The sequence below is a fragment of the Neopsephotus bourkii genome, unplaced genomic scaffold (genome assembly GCF_033783945.1).
Source record: "Neopsephotus bourkii isolate Nb327-2 ecotype Australia unplaced genomic scaffold, CSIRO-AGI_Nbou_v1 NB_1574, whole genome shotgun sequence".
Classification (NCBI taxonomy): Eukaryota; Metazoa; Chordata; class Aves; order Psittaciformes; family Psittacidae; genus Neopsephotus; species Neopsephotus bourkii.
Genome location: NW_026902050.1, coordinates 6,206,875 through 6,225,606, shown reverse-complemented (window position 1 = coordinate 6,225,606; position 18,732 = coordinate 6,206,875). Strand labels below are relative to the sequence as shown.

Sequence of the window (18,732 nt, the reverse complement as noted above, 5' to 3'; positions counted from 1 at the left end):
AAAGTTTTACTGCCTTTTACCCGAAGTACTTATTCCTTTTATGAATTTGAACCCCAGATTTAAACCCATAAATAACAGTAATTCCCAAATGGAATCCAGTGTGATCAGGAAGATCTGAGAAGGCTGTTATAATAAAAGAGACAGCTGCCATGAATGTAGCTCTTGGCATGTGCAGGGTAGAGTGAATGTCTCTAACATCAATCTAAATTGAGTTGGTGTGTTTATACAGCTGCTAAGTACACAGGAAAGTTCATCATCATAACCAGTGCTCTTACCACTTCCAAAAATGCTACCAACAATTTCAGAGAGAAAGACATTAAAATGACCAAAAGAAAGAGGAAGAGTTGGAAAGAATTTCTGAGTTAAGACTGTCTTATAGCAACACAATATTCATACAATAAACCTCACACATAAAATCAATTTAACAGCTATCTTTTTTCAAACTACATTTCAATCCCCACACAGTATTGCTGTGTGTCTATTTGCCTTTCAATAATTTAATGGTGTTTGCTCCTGCCTTGGGCATATGAACCTACAGAGCCTGGAGATACTTTTTATTAGAGATTCCTTGCCAGGGGCCTTTTCTAAGTTTGCAGAGGTCACACATCCCACTACCCAGCTTCCTTCATTATGTACACTCCAACATGTAACTGAATCAGCTACCACTGAAAAGAGTATGAAATGTCATGAGCTAACCCATAAATACAAATCCACGCTATTAGAGGATAGGAATATGGCCATTAGCGACAGCAAGTGGAATGATGCTGGGGAACAGACCCACTGATAATAATTTAGCTATGTCCTAAAGCAACCAGTAGCCAAGAAAAAAAAAAGCATACGTACCAGATAATAGCAGAATCCACCAATACTTAGAAATCAACTCCCCAAAGCCATTAAAATCTCAACCTAGAACATACAGAATGTGCTCTCCTTAATTTTTCCTCTCTCCACAAGTTAACTCCCCCTTCATGGTGGTGTTATATGTTTATCCTTTTTCTGTAGAACAGCACTTGTTAGCCTAACAAGTTACTGCAAGAAACAAAAATTTGTAATTGGTATGACACAGCAATGAACATGGATGAGCTTGTACTTACACATACACCCACAAGTACCAGAAGAAGCTGATGCTAAGAAGGAAAATGCTCAACTTCGCATCCCAGCTTCCACAATCTTGAGGTAAGTCCTGACTCCTCTTGGAAGCTACATTTCAATCCTGACCATTCACAACCACTGCATTTCTTAAGACATTCTGCAGCCTTGTCAAGCTCTTTGCCTTATATTCAATGGTGACTTACTGAAATAAACACGCAGTTTATACACTTGAATACCAGGTACTTTCATAGCCTAGCCTCAAGATCCATTAGTGCCAAACAACAGGACTAGAGGCTTCTTTAAGTTTGTTTAGTATCCTCAACCTTTCTGAATATTTTTACTTCTCACATAAGAGAGCCCGGGACTGAAAATAAAAAGATGTGTACTTGTGAAGATTAAAATCTCTCTCACAAATTGAACGTATTATGCATCTGTGCTACTTGGCAGACCAGTGCATCAATTTCAAAATAAAATAGTGTTAACAGCTCTAGAAGATTTTTATCTCTTATAGCTTCCTGTACTCTGGGTGAATTGCATGGGCAAAAAAAATTGATCTAGCCTTTTAGACAGTGAGTTAAACAGCTTTTAAATCAAACATGATGCCCATGCAAGACAATTTATCATTTTTTTTAGATCATTTTAAGTAACAAAACCCTGCTCTTCAAGGAGTGCCTCTCAATCTGGACTTTATGTATCTGATCATAGTTTCTGTCACACTACCATAATCCTTTGGATATTTATTTACCCTATTTTCATACTTGTACCATCCTGGCTCATTACCACATCATGAGGCTGAACTATGATCCCAGCAGTAGCGCTGACGTTTATTACAGGGTGGAGAGCAGTTACTCGCACTGCAAATGAACTCTGCTTCAGGAAACTTCTCTCTAACTGTGCTAAAATATACGGGGTTTGGATTCTCACATTTTATTAGCAACCATCATTCTTCTTTCACAGCTACATCACCACAAATTTGCCTATTTCTTATAACTGTAAGCATAGCTCAAGTCTAATGAATGACCATAGACCAGTGCATGAACTGTACGTACTACAGGCATAGATATTGTCATGTGCTCAAGGGAAAATCAAATTTACAACTCATTAGATAACTAAACATAACTGTGGGTGAGTGTCTAAGCACTTTAAGAAAATGGGTTTTGGGTTTTGGGTTTTGCCCGAGTGCTAAGAAAGTTGCTTTGTTCTACTTGACATTATTCTGTGTATACATTTTTAGTATATATTAGTAAATATTACAAAAAAAAAATTAAAATGCTACTATTCAATATTCTACAGCTTAAATCAGTCACTTCACATGTGCTTCTAAACAAGAATCTCTTTAGAGAAGAGATTCAGAGCAGCCCTGTGGAGAAGGACTTGAGGGTATTGGTCGATGAGAAAATGAGCATGAGCCAGCTTCAGTGTGTGCTTGCAGCCCAGAAAGCCAACCGTATGCTGGGCTGCATCAAAAGGAGTGTGACCAGCAGATTGAAGGAGGTGATCCTGCCCCTCTACTCTGCTCTCGTGAGACCTCACCTGGAGTATTGTATGCAGTTCTGGTGTCCTCAACATAAAAAGCACATGGAACTGTTGGAGCAAGTCTAGAGGAGGGCCACGAGAATGATCAGGGGACTGGAGCCCCTCCTGTATGAAGGCAGGCTGAGAAAGTTGGGGCTGTTTAGCCTGGAGAAGAGAAGGCTGCGTGGAGACCTCATAGCAGCCTTCCAGTATCTGAAGGGGAGCTATAGGGATGCTGGGGATGGACTCTTCATTACGGACTGTAGTACTTGGACAAGGGGTAATGGGTTAAAACTTAAACAGGGGAAGTTTAGATTGGATATGAGGTAGAAATTCTTTTTTTCCTGGAATGGATTGCCCAGGGAGGTTGTGAATGTTCCATCCCTGGTGGTGTACAAAGCCAGGTTGGATGAAGTGGGTGGCATGGTTTAGTATTAGGTGTCCCTGCCCATGGCAGGGGGGCTGGAACTAGATGATCTTAAGGTCCTTTCCAGCCCTAACTATTCTATGATTCTATAATTACATTCAGAAAGCCAAAGACCATCAAGCCTTATTAATGGAGCAGTGAAACAAATAATAAACAACTTTTTCAATAGGAAAACAGTTTTGTTTATCACATTCCTATTTTAATGAATGGGAAAACATCATGAACAAATTTTTTTTTCATGAACATGGTTTTTAAAAATGAAAACATTCAGATAAACCAATAATGTAGACTATAGCTTGTTCATAGGGCAATAATAAATGTATGTACTTGTTACTTTTGGAGCAAACTCTCTGCCAAGCAGTCTTCCCAGCTGCTCTCAGGCAGCTTCAGTGGCAGGAGTCAAGGGAAACATCAGGAGCAGAACAGGACCCAGGATGCTAATCGCATGTGGGCACTTTGTGCTCCTGTCACCAAGACTCCAACCACTGGCATGACAGAAGAGAAAGGAAAAGCCAGGAAAAGTGGAGTTTTCCCTCCCTTGGTGATTTTCAAAGGATTTTCCATGAAACAATGATCTTTACTTTCTTTTGATACCACATCATCTGTTCTTTACAAGATCATATTTTTAAATGCCTTTAATGATGCAAATAAATGATGGTAAGAATTGCTGAGTCTTCTCTGAAGTCAATGGGGCTCTGCCAATTACACTAGCACACTGGCAGTCTTTTTAACAGGAAAATGCCATGAAATCAGTAAAGCCTACCAGTTAAGAGAGCTATTGGGGAAATTAGAGGAACATCTTGTCTGTGAATTATTAATAAACAATATACAGTTCAATTATTCACCCAAACAAGTCATGTATATATTACAAAATATTTTTGGCAGCAAGGTTTAAATAGAAAGTTTTGCTATTAAATGGAGTTTAATTAACAAGTACAGTTACCTAATTGAAAACAAACACTTTCCTATTATTAGCTAGTACATGCAGTAGAACAACTGTATTTGCTATATATTGAAGAACCACAGAGTCAAATTATTTACAGAAACACTAGTAGTTACTGAATTTACCTACATATAGGGGTTATGGTAGTTTCAAATTTCAATCGAGAATGTTTTTATTCCACTGAAAAATAAAAATAGGATACAGTATGTGACATGTGAATATAGATATTGGCAATGAAGGTGTTCTACAAGCAAATTATTGAAAAAGCTCGGTTACTTAGAAAAGCAGTTCAGGTAAGCAAAATAGATAAACATGTGAGACATGAATTATAACCACATACTGGAAAAGAGTAGCTGAATGGGTGGGGAAATGTTACTAATTATTAATAAAAACTCAATTTCTATAAAATTTAATAGTAACATATTTCTCTATATGAATGGACTGCAGCCACTCAGTAAAGATTTTCCTTCTGTATTAGAACATTTATATCTTCTCTAAATGGAAACAGTAAGCCAATTCTCCAGTATTTCAGTACTATACCATAACAAACTCCACTATACTAAATTTTACTATTATTCCTCTGTACTAAATTCTACTATTACCCACTGGACAGTCAAGTAGATTAAACTTTTTCAAACCATTAATCAAAGCTGCTGCCTTTCAAGATGAGGCTGTTGAGTGGACCTGACACTGAGGACAAATTCTCACTGCCTTAGACACACAGCTGTTATTGTGCTGTTACTATTGCAGTAAGGAGGAGGATCCCACATCCCTGTGATGCAAACTAGAATATAAGCAAGGAACACAGCTTCTGTTGTAAAGAACTGAAATATATAAGTAAATACTCATTCTACATCTAATGTAATAGTAAGAAAACTAACAAATTCAGTATGGGTATCTCTTAAAAAGGAAATCTCCATTAACCACTAGAAGCTATACACTACCCAAACAACGGCTTCACCGTTCCCTGCCCAAGCACCCAGTATGCTAGTCGTGCAATCTATGATTGTAGTTAATATACTAAGTCTGTCACTCTGTCAGTCTTCCCAAATATTTGGTGATCCTCAATTATTTTTAGTTTGATTAGTTTCTTACAATAGTGTACTTCCATTTTATTTTATTTTCTGGCACATCATTAGATCTCTTCAGCACTTTACAGCCAAAGGTTCACTATATATAATATAGAAAATGACCTTTCATTTCAGTAGGTATTCCCCATTCCATATATACATCTGCTTCCAGCCGCCTTAAAATTCTCAAACTTTCCTTTCTAACTGTTTGTGTGCCTCTATGACCATTTGTGTGCACATCTTTATCACTCTTGATAAAATAATAATTTGGTTTATAAGCTTGCTTCAGCTTTATTCACAGCAATTTACTTAACCTGAACTATTCACAATTCCACTGGGAAAAGAGGTTTACATAAACAATATGATAGCAAAGTTTTTTCCCATTTGCTCTGATGCAAGTAAAAATCAGTGTTAATGAAATATATTTATCCTAGGCTGCACAGCATGAGAATTAAAGGAAAAGAAGTAATGACTATGCAGCATGGAACGTTTTCATATCAAATGGGTAAACAAGTTGAAGTTATGATCACATTTGACAATGTGGTAAGACTTGAAGAACCTCAAAATTAAGCTTTTATTCATAGTGCTGCTTTTATTCATGCTGCCCAAATGGCAGGACCTGATCTCCCAGTCTCTTCAATGTAGTCATGCAGAACTGTTTCCACAAAATGTGCATTCACCAGCCTACTGCTCAATATACTGAGAAAGGAGATTTTTCTGTGAAACTTCTTAGGTCACTGTATGGGTAACATGAGCAATGAAATTCATGTGTAACAATAGCAAAGTCATTGCATGACATGTTTTCTAGGATCAGTATTTGATAATATATGTCTGAACATTGACTGAATTTTTTTTCAGTCCAGCCTCTAATCAGCAGGATGTTAACTTCTGAAAATTCAAATGCACATGCAAAAAAAGAATCCAAGAAATTAACTTGATGTGTGGAGACAGAAAGATATCTTCCAATTACTTTTACCATGTATTGTGATAAATGCACATATTTAGGTTTTCTTTCTTTTTATCCATGCCTCTGAAAGAGTTACAGCTTTGTAGGATTAAACAAATGACAGCCTTTGTTTAGAGTTTACATTGTTATAAAAGATTTTCTAATACTATGGAGAAAATGAAGATTAGTACTGCCATGCCCTGCTTTTGTTCCAGACATATTTTGAGTGCACAGGGGAGAAGGAAGTGCTCTAAGGCACCAAAAGGAAGGCTTAGCCCCATTTCACACCACTTAATCACAGATTACAAACAGCAGGGGACAAGAAATCAAGTCTTTCCCCATTCCTAAACATTATGGGGCTTGTTTCTATGCATGTTTTTTCTTAGGAGGAAATATCTAATTTAACATGCCTATTAAGACAAAGGGATGAGTTCTATCCTATATTTAATTGGGTTATATCAAAACTTGATGGGAGGAATGTGTTTGCAGGTTTTTACTACAGGGTAATTAATTTGATTTACCACTTACATTCTGCTTGTTATTAAATTCACCAGGAATTTATACCTAAATCAATTGATACTTAAACAACCACATATACAAAAGTAAAAAGTCCATGATGCTAAAGAGGAAATACCAGAGATGTGTACCTCCACTATTTATTGAATTCTTCTAGCATTATCAAATGCTAGAGTTCAGAAACACAACATGTGGACTATATAGTGCTGTACATTCCAATGCAGAGCTCCACAGGGCAAGTGATTTGTACTGAAAGAGGAGCATAAACCTTCAGAGTCAGTCTCCCTAATCCTCTACCACCACCACTCAGAAAGGTATAAAACTACTTACCAATTGTTGTAAAACTGCTTTTAATCTTCTGCTAATGCTGCACATCCAGATGCATAAAAGCTGAATAATACATCAGGAAAAGTTTAACCTAAATTTTTTATATGGAAGGAACTAAGTGTGAGCACAGACAACGAAATTTAGTTCTTTGAATTCTGAAGTTTTTTCCACTCAGTAAAATGCATACCTTTGAAGAGAAGTTATTTGAACAATTCTATATAGAACAGGTTCAAAAGCTTTTTTACCGGTCAAGGTAAGATTGCTACCTCTCAAAAGAAAAATTCATACACCAGAAAAATAGTGTGAGAAATGGCTTGTCTGATATGAATACATTTCTCTCATCAGTCAATTAACAAAACTATAATGATTCTTAAAAAAAAGGAACTGTTTGGTGTCACAAGAATATGTGCAATATCTTGTAAATGCAAATAAATTAATTTTAGAGCAAAATAAATAAGAATTTTGAAAATTAGTAACTTCCTAATTTTCATTTTCAGAAAAGATTATTATTAAATAATAACTGGTTTTGCTTTCTTGGGATCTACATCTGTGTGGAATAGCCTGCTGATTTATTTTTGACCCATACTCGATTTATTTGCATTATCTATAAATAAAATACTACAGCCAAATCTGTTACACTGTCACAGAGCTACCCTGTAGCAGCAGCACTTCCCAAAAATGTTCCCATCTCCTGCAAACTTAATTGCAATGCCAGAGAGAAAGATTAAAAGTGCTATTAAGTAACTACTCCAAAATAATCATACGTGTTAAAACATACCACTTCTACTTGACAAAACCACGATATATTGCAAAACTTCTCTCATAATCAAGGTAAGCCATACTTCTTTGTTTCAGGTTATTTCTTTCTGCAAAGACAACTTTTCTTTTCTTCCCTCTTGTAGCTTTGTCTTGCTCTTGCTTTGGCAGAGTCATGCTGAATACTTGGTTTAATGCCAAGCAGCCCAATTTCATGGCACTCTTTCTGGCATCCAACATCCATCAGAGTGTTTTCTTAGGCAACAACATGTCAGGTTATTAGATTACATATGATTTTATCACCAGCAGACATGGTTACTCCAGCGCTCCAGATATTTACCCCTTTGCTTCATATCGTTTACTACAATCACAGCCAAAAGCTCACACAATAAAAGAACCTCAGTGTAATTTCTCCACTAGCCATTCAAGCTACCAGCTTTGCTAGCAGTGCTCAAACAGCCTTTTAGCTTGATGGTTTTCCTACCTTCAGGAGCACAGATGTGGGAATTAAAAATAGGGTCTGTTTCTCAAACCACCTACAGAAGAAGTCAGGGACAAATTCTGGCCTGATCACTGCTGGACTGTCCTATCTTTTTATTCCTTTGGATTGGAAAAAATAAGATGCCCTCCTGAGCAAGTTATGGTGCATGTTATTAAATCTAGCTATCCTTATTTCTCTTACATATATATACATATATATATGTTTCTGTATAATATATATGCAATTTCTACCCTCTCAGGATCTAAACAAATTCTCTTTAGAGCCAGAGGAAATTTTCCTATTGATTTCAAAGTGAGTTTTAGAAAGTCTTAAAGTAGAAACTAAACTGAAACTTCTGCTTTCCTAATGAATTGTCTGCTGCTCTTGTAGACTTTTCAGCTAATAAGCAAAAATTGTACAAGTTTTCCCCTTACATGCATTTCTATTATACAAATAATTGTAACCTTAATCTTTAGAAATCTTGCAAAAATGTATTTTACCAGCCATAATTTGCAAATACACAATAGCAGTTTGACATTATACTGCAAAGAATAAAGCAGACTCACATTTTGGAGATCAAATGATAATATTCCTTCACACTGCTATATTTTAAAATAAAGGCATAAAGTAGTTTTTCTACTGAAATAAGACTACAGATAGGAATATTTAAAGAAATAGAAAGATGAAAACATCATGCTCACTTTCATTTGAATGGGGATAATTCCTACTTGTTTAAAGAAAATTATATAAAAGTCATTCCACTGTGAAATGATTTCTGATCTCTGCTATGATCTAACTATAAGTCTTGATCAAGGAGGATTATAACTGCAAATGGAATGGGCTGGGGTTTGTGATATAGCCAACCTTTAGTGTTTAATGCCGTGTCTAAAAATGTTATAATGTCCTGGGTCTAACAGTAGCACTCATTTTTTCTCCTTCTTAGTAGCTGGTGCAGCACTGTGTTTTGACTTTAGGCCTGGGAACAGAGCTGATAACACCGATGTTTTTAGTTACTGCTCAAATGTTTAGACTGGCCATAGGACTTTGCGAGTCTCATGCTCTGCCAGGGAGAAGGGGAAGCCGGGAGAGGAAGCAGGGACAGGACACCTGACCCAAACTGACCAAAGAGGTATTCCACACCACAGCTCGCCATGCCCGGGGAGGTAACTGGGAGGACAACTGGGAGGTAACTAGGAATTAACTGGAAGGACACTCTCCTCTCAGTTGGACTCGTTTCAGCGGGTGGAATCGTATTCTCTTCCCTTGTTATTTCCCTTATAATTATTATCATTGGTGGTAGCAGTAGTGGTTTGTGTTGTACCTTAGTTTCTGGACTGTTCTTACCTCAACCCATGTGAGTTACATTCTTTCGATTCTCCTCCCCATCCCTCCAGGAGTGGGAGGGGGGTGGGGGGATGGGGAGGAAAGGAAGGAGGGGGGGTAGTAGAAACTGTGTGGCTGACTGGGTTTAAACCATGACATATATTTAAAAGCATAAAAACTCACAAGCCACCTCTTTGGGTGTCTCAATTTTTCACAATATGCACAAATTTAAAGAAAAAAATTTTGTAATCAAGACTCAAATTCTTGCAAATGCTATATCGATCAGCCCAGTGAAAGGATGTTAAAAGGTATGCTTCCAAGAACATGCAATAGCTTATATTTTAACAAACAGTGGTGGAAAAAAAAGCCAAATTTGGGGTCACTTCAAAATAAATATTACTATAACTCAAAAAAAAAATACCTTAATATGATAATAGCAGGATGAAATAACTTTAAGAATATGTTGTAGATAAATAGCTTTGTGGACAAGGGCTCAAAATGCTGATTAATCATTAATATTTCAAGACTCACAAAATCCCAGAAGCATTTTCTTGCTACCACATCAGGACATCTGCAATTTGGAAAAAGTTTCTATATTGAAAATTATCCTTCTCAGAGAGATTTTCTCCCTGAGAAGACAGAACGTGGTTGGACAGTGGAGGATCGTAAGGCAGGCTGTGGAGCGCGCACTTTTCGTAAGCTAAGGTTCACATAGGCCAAGTAACCAAAGTGACTTAGGCATGAAAGTGAGCAACAATAAGCTTTGGAATTAAAAACATCTAAAAAGATGAATTCTCAATAAAATTTATTAATCACTATTTAAAGATTTTTCTTCTCTAGATACAGTTTGCCTTACTGCTTTAATTTGTTTTTCATTTTCAGTCTGAATTTTAACTCTCTGCTTGGCTGTAGGAATACAAAATGAAAAAGGTAACTGGCATTTTATCACGTTTTTATAGAAAGTGGCCAAACAATGTAGAATCATAGAATCATAGAATAATTTGGGTTGGAAAGGACGTTAAGATCATCTAGTTCCAACCCCTCTGCCATGGGCAGGGACACCTAACACTAAACCATGCCACCCACGGCTTTGTCCAATCTGGACTTGAACACTGCCAGGGATGGAGCATTCGCAGCTTCCCTGGGCAACACATTCCAGTGCCTCACCACCCTTACAGTAAAGAATTTCCACCTCATATCAGATCTAAAATTCTTCTGTTTAAGTTTTAACCCATTACCCCTTGTCCAAGTACTACAGTCTCTAGTGAAGAGTGCATCCCTAACATCCCTATAGGCCCCCTACAGATACTGGAAGGCTGCTATGAAGTCTCCATGCAGCCTTCGCTTCTCCAGGCTGAACAGCCCCAACTTTCTCAGCCTGCCTTTATACAGGAGGTGCTCCAGTCCCCTGATCATTCTCATGGCCCTCCTCTGGACTTGCTCCAACAGTTCCATGTCCTTTTTATGTTGAGAACACCAGAACTGTACACCATACTCCAGGTGAGGTCTCACGAGAGCAGAATAAAGGGGCAGGATCACACTGTTCGACCTGCTGGTCACACTCCTTTTGACGGAGCCCAGGATATGGTTGGCTTTCTGTGCTATGAGCGCACACTGAAGCCGGCTCATGTTCATTTTCTCATCGACCAACACCCTCAAGTCTTTCTTCGCAGGGCTGCTCTGAATCTCTTCTCTGCCCAGCCTGTAGCTGTGTCTGGGATTGCTCTGACCCAGGTGTAGGACCTTGCACTTAGCATGGTTATACTTCATGAGGTTGGCATCAGCCCACTTCACAAGCATGTCAAGGTCCCTCTGGATGGCATTCCTTCCCTCCAGCATTTCAACCAAACCACACAGCTTGGTGTCATCGGCAAACTTGCTGAGGGCGCACTCAACCCCACTGTCCATGTCACCAACAAAGATGTTAAACAAGACCGGTCCCAACACCGATCCCTCAGGAACATTCACTACTGGTCTCCAGCCGGACATTGAGCCATTGACCACAACTCTTTGTGTGCAACCATCCAGCCAGTTCTTTATCCACCGAGTGGTCCCTTCATCAAATTGATGTCTCCCCAATTTAGAGACAGGGATTTCATATGGGACAGTGTCGAGCGCTTTGCACAAGTCCAGGTAGATGACAGTAACCGCTCTACCCCGTCCATCAGTTCTCTAGTCCCATCATAGAAGGCCACCAAATTGGTCAGGCAGGATTTCCCCTTAGTGAAGCCATGCTGGCTGTCACCAAGCACCTTTCTGCTTTTCATGTGCCTTAGCATGCCTTCTAGGAGAATCTGCTCCAAGATTTTGCCAGGCACAGAGGTGAGACTGACTGGTCTGTAATACCCTGGGTCATCCATTTTCCCCTTCTGGAAAATGGAGGTTATACTTCCCTTTTTCCAATCGTCGGGAGCTTCACCTGACTGCCATGATTTTTCAAATATGATGGACAGTGGCTTAGCAACTTCATTTGTCAGCTCCTTCAGGACCCAAGGGTAGATTTCATCAGGTCCCATGGACTTGTGCATGTTCAGGTTTTTAAGATGTCATGAACCAAATCCTCTCCTACAGTGGGCCCAAGGTCTTCATTCTCACAGCTGCTGCATCTTTCTATGAAAACAATTACTCTATCTAGAACTTTTTTGGGGCTCTTAAAAACTATGCAAAAGATCTACTCGCATGGATATTTCATACTTATCATGTATTAAAAAAATGTTACATCTGCCCTACATTAAATTATAATAAAGTTGCATGTTGTATTTAATCATTTAGATTAAAGTACAGAAATGTAGTCTTCATGGTTTTTGAACAATGACATCTATTTTCAGATTTCTGTTCTGAACTGCTCAGGAATCTTAGAAAAATCTGAGGATATTCAGATTAAATTTTTTTTTTTTGTTCCATAATTAGGCAGTAAGTTCTAACTAACCAAATATGCTAAAGCCCAACTGATGCATTATTGCACAAGAACCATGCAGCTTTCACTATTAAATACTGAGAAACAGAAACAAGATTAAGCAATGTACATAAAACCTAAGGAAAACATGGACATTTCAGGTAAAAAAATAACAATCAGAATGAAAAGCAGTCTCATCTATTTCAAGGAAGTTACTACTTCTTATTCTTTCCACCCCACCCCTCCCAGCCTCTCCTTCCATCCTTAAATACATTCTTCCAAGCAGATGGGATCTCACTGGGAGGAGGTGGTGAAAGGTGAGAGTCTGTCCCTGAGGTATCTCAACAGAGACACCAGGATAACTGATGACTGGACAATTCTGGTAGCATTAGCTACAGGACAGCTTTAGCACCTCAATATGTAGGAGGCATTAGTAATATATTTAGCATTCAACATATTTCAAGTTGTACTTAATGTTCAGTTTACTTTTTTCTTCTTTTTCTCCACCTTGCCTGCAACTACTTAAATACAATACAGGCAATTTGCAAGCCTCTGGGAACTACCTGTAAGTAGACACAACTGTGAGCTACACATCCAGCAGGAATCAAGGTAATTCAAAGAAATGAGAGGCAACTCAACTTTCAGCACTTTCAGGATCAGTCTGGGAAGTTTGGAATCTTCCAGTTCATAGTTTATTTCTGATTTTAAAACAATGAACCATCAAACTAAAATTTAACTCCAACAACAAAATAACGAGTGGGGCTGTCAGATAAAAAGCTTAGAGAGCTAACTCCAAACCAGTAGTAGTTTTGTAGATGGAATAAAATTAAATCGAGTTCACAGCTGAGCACATAACATTGTGCCTTTCTTCACAAAACAAAATCATAGGTGCTTTTTTTGTTAGAGTAATAAAGAGAAGAAAGAGCTTATTTTCCTCCCAATTAAATTATTTCCAGGAAATATTTCCTTGCTAACGAAGTGCATGTCCTTCTAAAGAGAAGAAAAAAGTGCCCCAGTAACAAATGAGAATCTATACAGACTTTCTGATACATAAATTCTTTTAACCTGGAGCAAGATGGATTTATAATTGACAATCAGCATATTCATAAAGAAGGACATGGTATACTTTTAAGATAACCTGAAATGTCGGCAAATCACATAGCAGAATTGCTGTATGTTAAAAGAAAAAAAAAATCTTAGTGAAAGTCTCTTTTGTAGAACTGATATTAATTGGGAGTACTTTTTCTTCCTTTTAATTATGACATGGACTTTGGAAATGTAGCAACTGAACATTTATCTAGTCCTTAGAACCCCCCAGTAATTCTTGAAGAACTTTATATTACTCCTGTTCTAGAGGGCTTTAAACTAGTACCTTCTTTACCAGGCTACCCAGTTAATAGGATGCTTCAAAGAACATCAGAACCAACAGAATCAGCATCGTGTGGGTAATATGAAAAACAACAATCAATCCACCCATGTGACACATTAGTTTTGCACCTGCTGAAAATGAAAATATGTGACTAAATTAATGATTAGGCCAGGAAAGTCAGAAAGTCCTGACAAATTCTCAAACACCAACTCTTGCTATAAATGCAGCTGTCACGCTTGACAGCCATTTAATGAGACAGAAATTCCCAAATAAATTGGTGCCCACACTGCATGCTGCTCAACCTCTCCAACAGCTAATGGCTGACCTTTGAAGCACACTGCAAATTACCAGATATATTCAATAGTTTTTACGATTCTGTTACTGACAGATCATCTTCAATAAAGATTTATGTCCTACATACAAGAAACTTTAGGAAGTTTACTCATGAAAAGTTGAAGTGCCCCAAGGAGTACAATCCTTCAGCAGCCAGTAGCATCCCACCTTTGATATTGTTTCACCTGAATCATATTGTATTCAATATTCAATATCGTATTCATCATATTGTATTCAATATGGCTGAATAATTATAAAAGAGAAATTTATTTGCGCTAACATACCAATTTTAATTAGAGATCATAACCTACTTTTTGCTGTATTCAGGCCTTGCATTTTTTTACTGTAATTAATTATTTCATTATAAGAACAGCACCACAAGCTTTGAAGGCAATGAAGTATAGATTCAAAGGTGGAGTGTGAGGTAACATCCACAAGTCACTAAAAAATGAATAGACTAAACTGTAAAAATTGTGGCATCCAATGTACACAACTTGTTAAGACCTAAAAGGGTATTTTTAAATTGCTTTATTATTGAAAAAGGCTGCATAATTAACCAGAAACACATCAAGCTAAGACTACTAGTAAATTCAGAGAGTAATTGCCACTATTATTAGGAAATCATCATATTATTTTCAGGAGTTTATTCAGTTGTTAGGTACTCAGTCAAAATACTCACAAGATGAACAATGGTGACATACCACAAATTAAAGAAATGAAGAAAACAAAATGCAGAGACGTATGGACATCGTTTTCATCTTTGAGTGTCAGTTTAAACTGTAATGAGCCCTTGGGCAGGAAAATTAGAGAGGACAGTAATGACTAACTCTTTGGTGTTTAAGCAGTGACAGGTATATGAACCAACAATACTGGTCCTAAATCATAGTTTTTGTAGATAAAATAGAATCTTAGAATCAATTTCCCTCCAGGTTCACAAAGAACCCAATAAGGAGCTTTCTTGCACAGTACTGTCATTATTGCAGTGAAATACTTAGACAAATGTTCTGCAATATAATGGTTAACATGGTTAACATTGTTTCTGTAGTGTGTTATCCTGTGTTCTCCTTAAAACAGAAACTTGAAGGAAGGAAATTTTTCAGTTAAGATTGTGGGTTTTTTCTAGTATTTTTATGTTCAAATGAGCAAGCAACAAACTGAGATCCCCTAGGATACATTCGGCACTATTAAAGTATGTGTGAACAACGTACATACATAGTTTATAAGCTACGCTTTCACTACATAAATTCTACACCTTACCATTAATTAGCTGAATTGCAGATGAGCCAGACATGAAACTATACATAATTTGGGTGCAGCAAGTTCATAGAAAAGCCATTTTTCTATCTTTACCTGTTACTGATGAGAAACTTCCTGTGTCAGGACTACCAAACTGGCCTGCGAACTGGAGCACAGGCAGTGCTGTGTTTTACAGATCAACTACCCTGTTGGTTTAATGCACCCAAGTGCAAACAAACAATGACAATTCTGGTTTTATATATTTAAGTCTTTGAGTAATGCCTGTGGTTTGCTGAAAATCCTTTTTTATTGAAAATTGGATATGTCAGCTCAGTCATCACTTTAATTTGTTTTAAAAGACTTGTTAGAGTTTGACAGTTTTTCTCTTACTTGATTTTCATGTACTTTCCTGATAAAATTAGAGTTATTGGAGCTTCCACTAGAGAGCAACTTCATCAACGCGTCAGTAGGAACACAATTTTAATAAAATACTTTGGGAAAGTTTCTTAAAGAAACATTTTTAAACTTTTTAGGAGGCATGAAGAATTCATGAGGATAGAGAAATGGAAAGTAGAATGCTACCAACTCAGTGGAGCTGATCTTTAGTATTTTATATTTATTAGAGTACTGTTCTGAATTTGCCAGCTCTCTCCTCTGTTTCTTATGCATATACAGGCACTCATGCAAAGTCTTTATATTAACAACTTCTCTTGGCAGTATTTGAGACAGTATTTAAATACTGACTATAAGCCTGAAAAAGTAAGACACCTAGAATAAACTTGTAATTTATTATTCACAGTGTTGTTAAAAGGCAGAAGGTTAATTTAAAACAACCTTTACCAAGCCTTTCTTGGGAGACTGGGAATCCCTTTTCAGCTGCCATGACACAAAACTGAACACAAACTGCTGGTCACAGAATGCAGGTGGGTCCGTGCAGGTCTCTCACGCGGACCAGAGGACATAGCCATGGGTGCCACCAAGCTGAGGGCTAAGCACATGCCAGAGTGACATTTGGCTCCCATTACTGCCACTGCTTTTTGTGTGGACCCTCCATTCCAGCTTGTTTATGGGTCATTGTAATGTGTCTTCCCTACAGTGCCGCTCTCATAACCCAACACAGAGAGGAATTAGAAAAGTCAGCACAAGGAGCAACAACATTGACATAACAGATGTCAATCAAGCCTGAAGGACAACAGAGAAATACTCCTTTCTGTTGATGAACTATAAGGGTTTGCATTTGGGGCAACAATTAGGCAAACAGGGTTCCATTTATTACTGAATTTTGGGAATCTCATAGACTGAAAAACATCCTCCCATAGGCTGTCAAACTGCATAACATGCAGCCAATATACTTTTATCATAGCCCTCAATCGCCTCCATTGTGTCTGTTTTCAATAGGTGACAGGCCTCCACTGACAGCAGGTTATCAGCAGTGGCCAGCTCCAACCATCTGACAATGAGGAAACTTCAAATGAGGGTGCTGGTGTTGCAGTTCTACAGTAAAATGTTTGTTCATTTTCCTGATACTCTTTCTTATCTTGAAACCCTAGAGATATTTTTTCCATCCTTGCATATCACTGAATCTTATTCCTGAACACTGAAGACTTATTGTACCAAATAAGGCTGATACAAGAAAAGCTCTCCCAAAATTAAGGAATATAATTATCTTTTGCTTTTACAGCTCCTTTCCAGTGCCACCACAAACAAACTAGCTGGTGTTGGGGTTGCTACCACTGCTTTAATCATGGTTGCTAATAACAAAAAAGACACAATATGGAAGGAGGAGATTCATGCTATGGATCACAAGGCAGTGACAAACACATCAGGAGAATTTACTGTAAAGCCCAGAGCTCAGGAAATGTAGTTCCAAACCTGCACCTATCCTACCAAAGCAATACATATAGCAGGAGTGGCAGAAGTACAGCATAGACATAAATACAAAGCATGGTACTTAAAAGGGAGAAGTTTCTGTAATGCAGGAGCAATAATTCATAGTGTACACATTGACTTTGTGGCCACAACTGCAATGTTAGGTAGAACGTATTCCAGCTCAAAACAAACTCACCTCCCCTGCCGTCCTGCAAGTCAGACCCCATCCTGACAATAAATAGACCTTCAATATATTTTTTCATTGGGCCTTATACATTTCTGGGCCTTATATTTACAGGTACAAAAAGGCTTTGAAATACAATTTTCAAAAATCTAAATCGAAAACAGCTAAATATATGCATAAAGGCATTGTCATAATAATAAAAATAAAAGCTTAAAATCTTATTTCATGAAGCTTGAAATAAAGTATACCCTATTTATATACGTTACAAACGGTTACACTTTCCTTTGGCATCCAATTGCAATACAATATAACTTTATGCATCCCTCTAGGACATAATACATACCTGCATAGGAATTCCACTTTGATTTAGAAAATTGTCTGCCTCCCACAAATTCTCTATGACAGCAGAAGCCTTTAAAAATAACATATCCTATTAGCCAGTTAAAATTACTTAAAATGAACATTTGGGATAAGCTGTATGACAGACATATGAAAACACTAAGAGTGAGCTACATTCAACATGGAAGCAAAACACTATTACCAAAGTATAAATGCTGTCCGCTCTGCATTCCCCAGCTTCCCCATGAAGATCCAGCCTAAATTAACGTACAGAGAGACAACAAAAGAAACTGAATACTAAGAAACACAAAGTGATGTATAAAGGAGAGGAAAGTCTGAACTAGACAGATTCCCTTATGAGTTTCAACATTAATTGTAGCAACTCAGGAAAATGACGGGCATCATTTTCAGTAACTAAAAGCAGACCTCTCTTTGACATGAGCTGTCAAGCTGAAATACCAAACAAAATATCAGGACACATAAGTAGGATGAGGAATAATATAGAAAAGATTATAATGTCATTATATAAAGTCCCAATTCACTCTTGCCATTTGAAACATGGTGCTCAGCACCTATCATCATCTCGGATAACATCCTACTGGACTAAATGGCTTTCAGGAAGTGGCAGTAAGAATCATTATTGACATGCAAAAATTTTCTAGCTAAGTGAAATTGTTTTCTTTAGAGAGGAGGCAAATGCAAGAAGATACCATTAAAATATACAGATTTATTAACAGCACAGAGATAATGGAATTCTGTTCTCTAGTGTCTTGATGTGAGAATTCAGGGGCAGCATGTGAAACTAAAAGGACACAAACCAGGAAAATTATTTCTTTTGAGTCAAGACTTAATTAGACAGTTGAAATCCTTACCACAGTGATATTGCTGAGGCTGTGAATTTAGTCAGATGCTAAGAACTGTGTATTTATTTTTTTTACAGATAGCAGGGGCAGCCAACATTACAATATTAATTTATAAAAAAGAATTCAGATATTATAATTAACCAAATTCTACCCAGGTAGGACCAGATATTTCCTGGTATGCAAGTTATTTTGAATTGCTTGAAAGGAATTTAGTTTCTTTCCTCATGTTAACTTAGACAGAGGACAT

The 18,732-nt window shown here is 37.5% G+C and overlaps 1 long non-coding RNA gene across 1 annotated transcript in view; it reads left to right on the top strand.

The window, feature by feature from the left end:
- The first annotated feature begins 3,047 nt into the window (after positions 1 to 3,047).
- Positions 3,048 to 18,732, top strand: part of LOC133222189 (uncharacterized) — a 626,079-nt gene continuing 610,394 nt past the window's right edge. The window contains exon 1 of the long non-coding RNA XR_009728220.1: positions 3,048 to 3,090. This is a non-coding gene — a long non-coding RNA (uncharacterized LOC133222189). The remainder of the gene's footprint in view (positions 3,091 to 18,732) is intronic.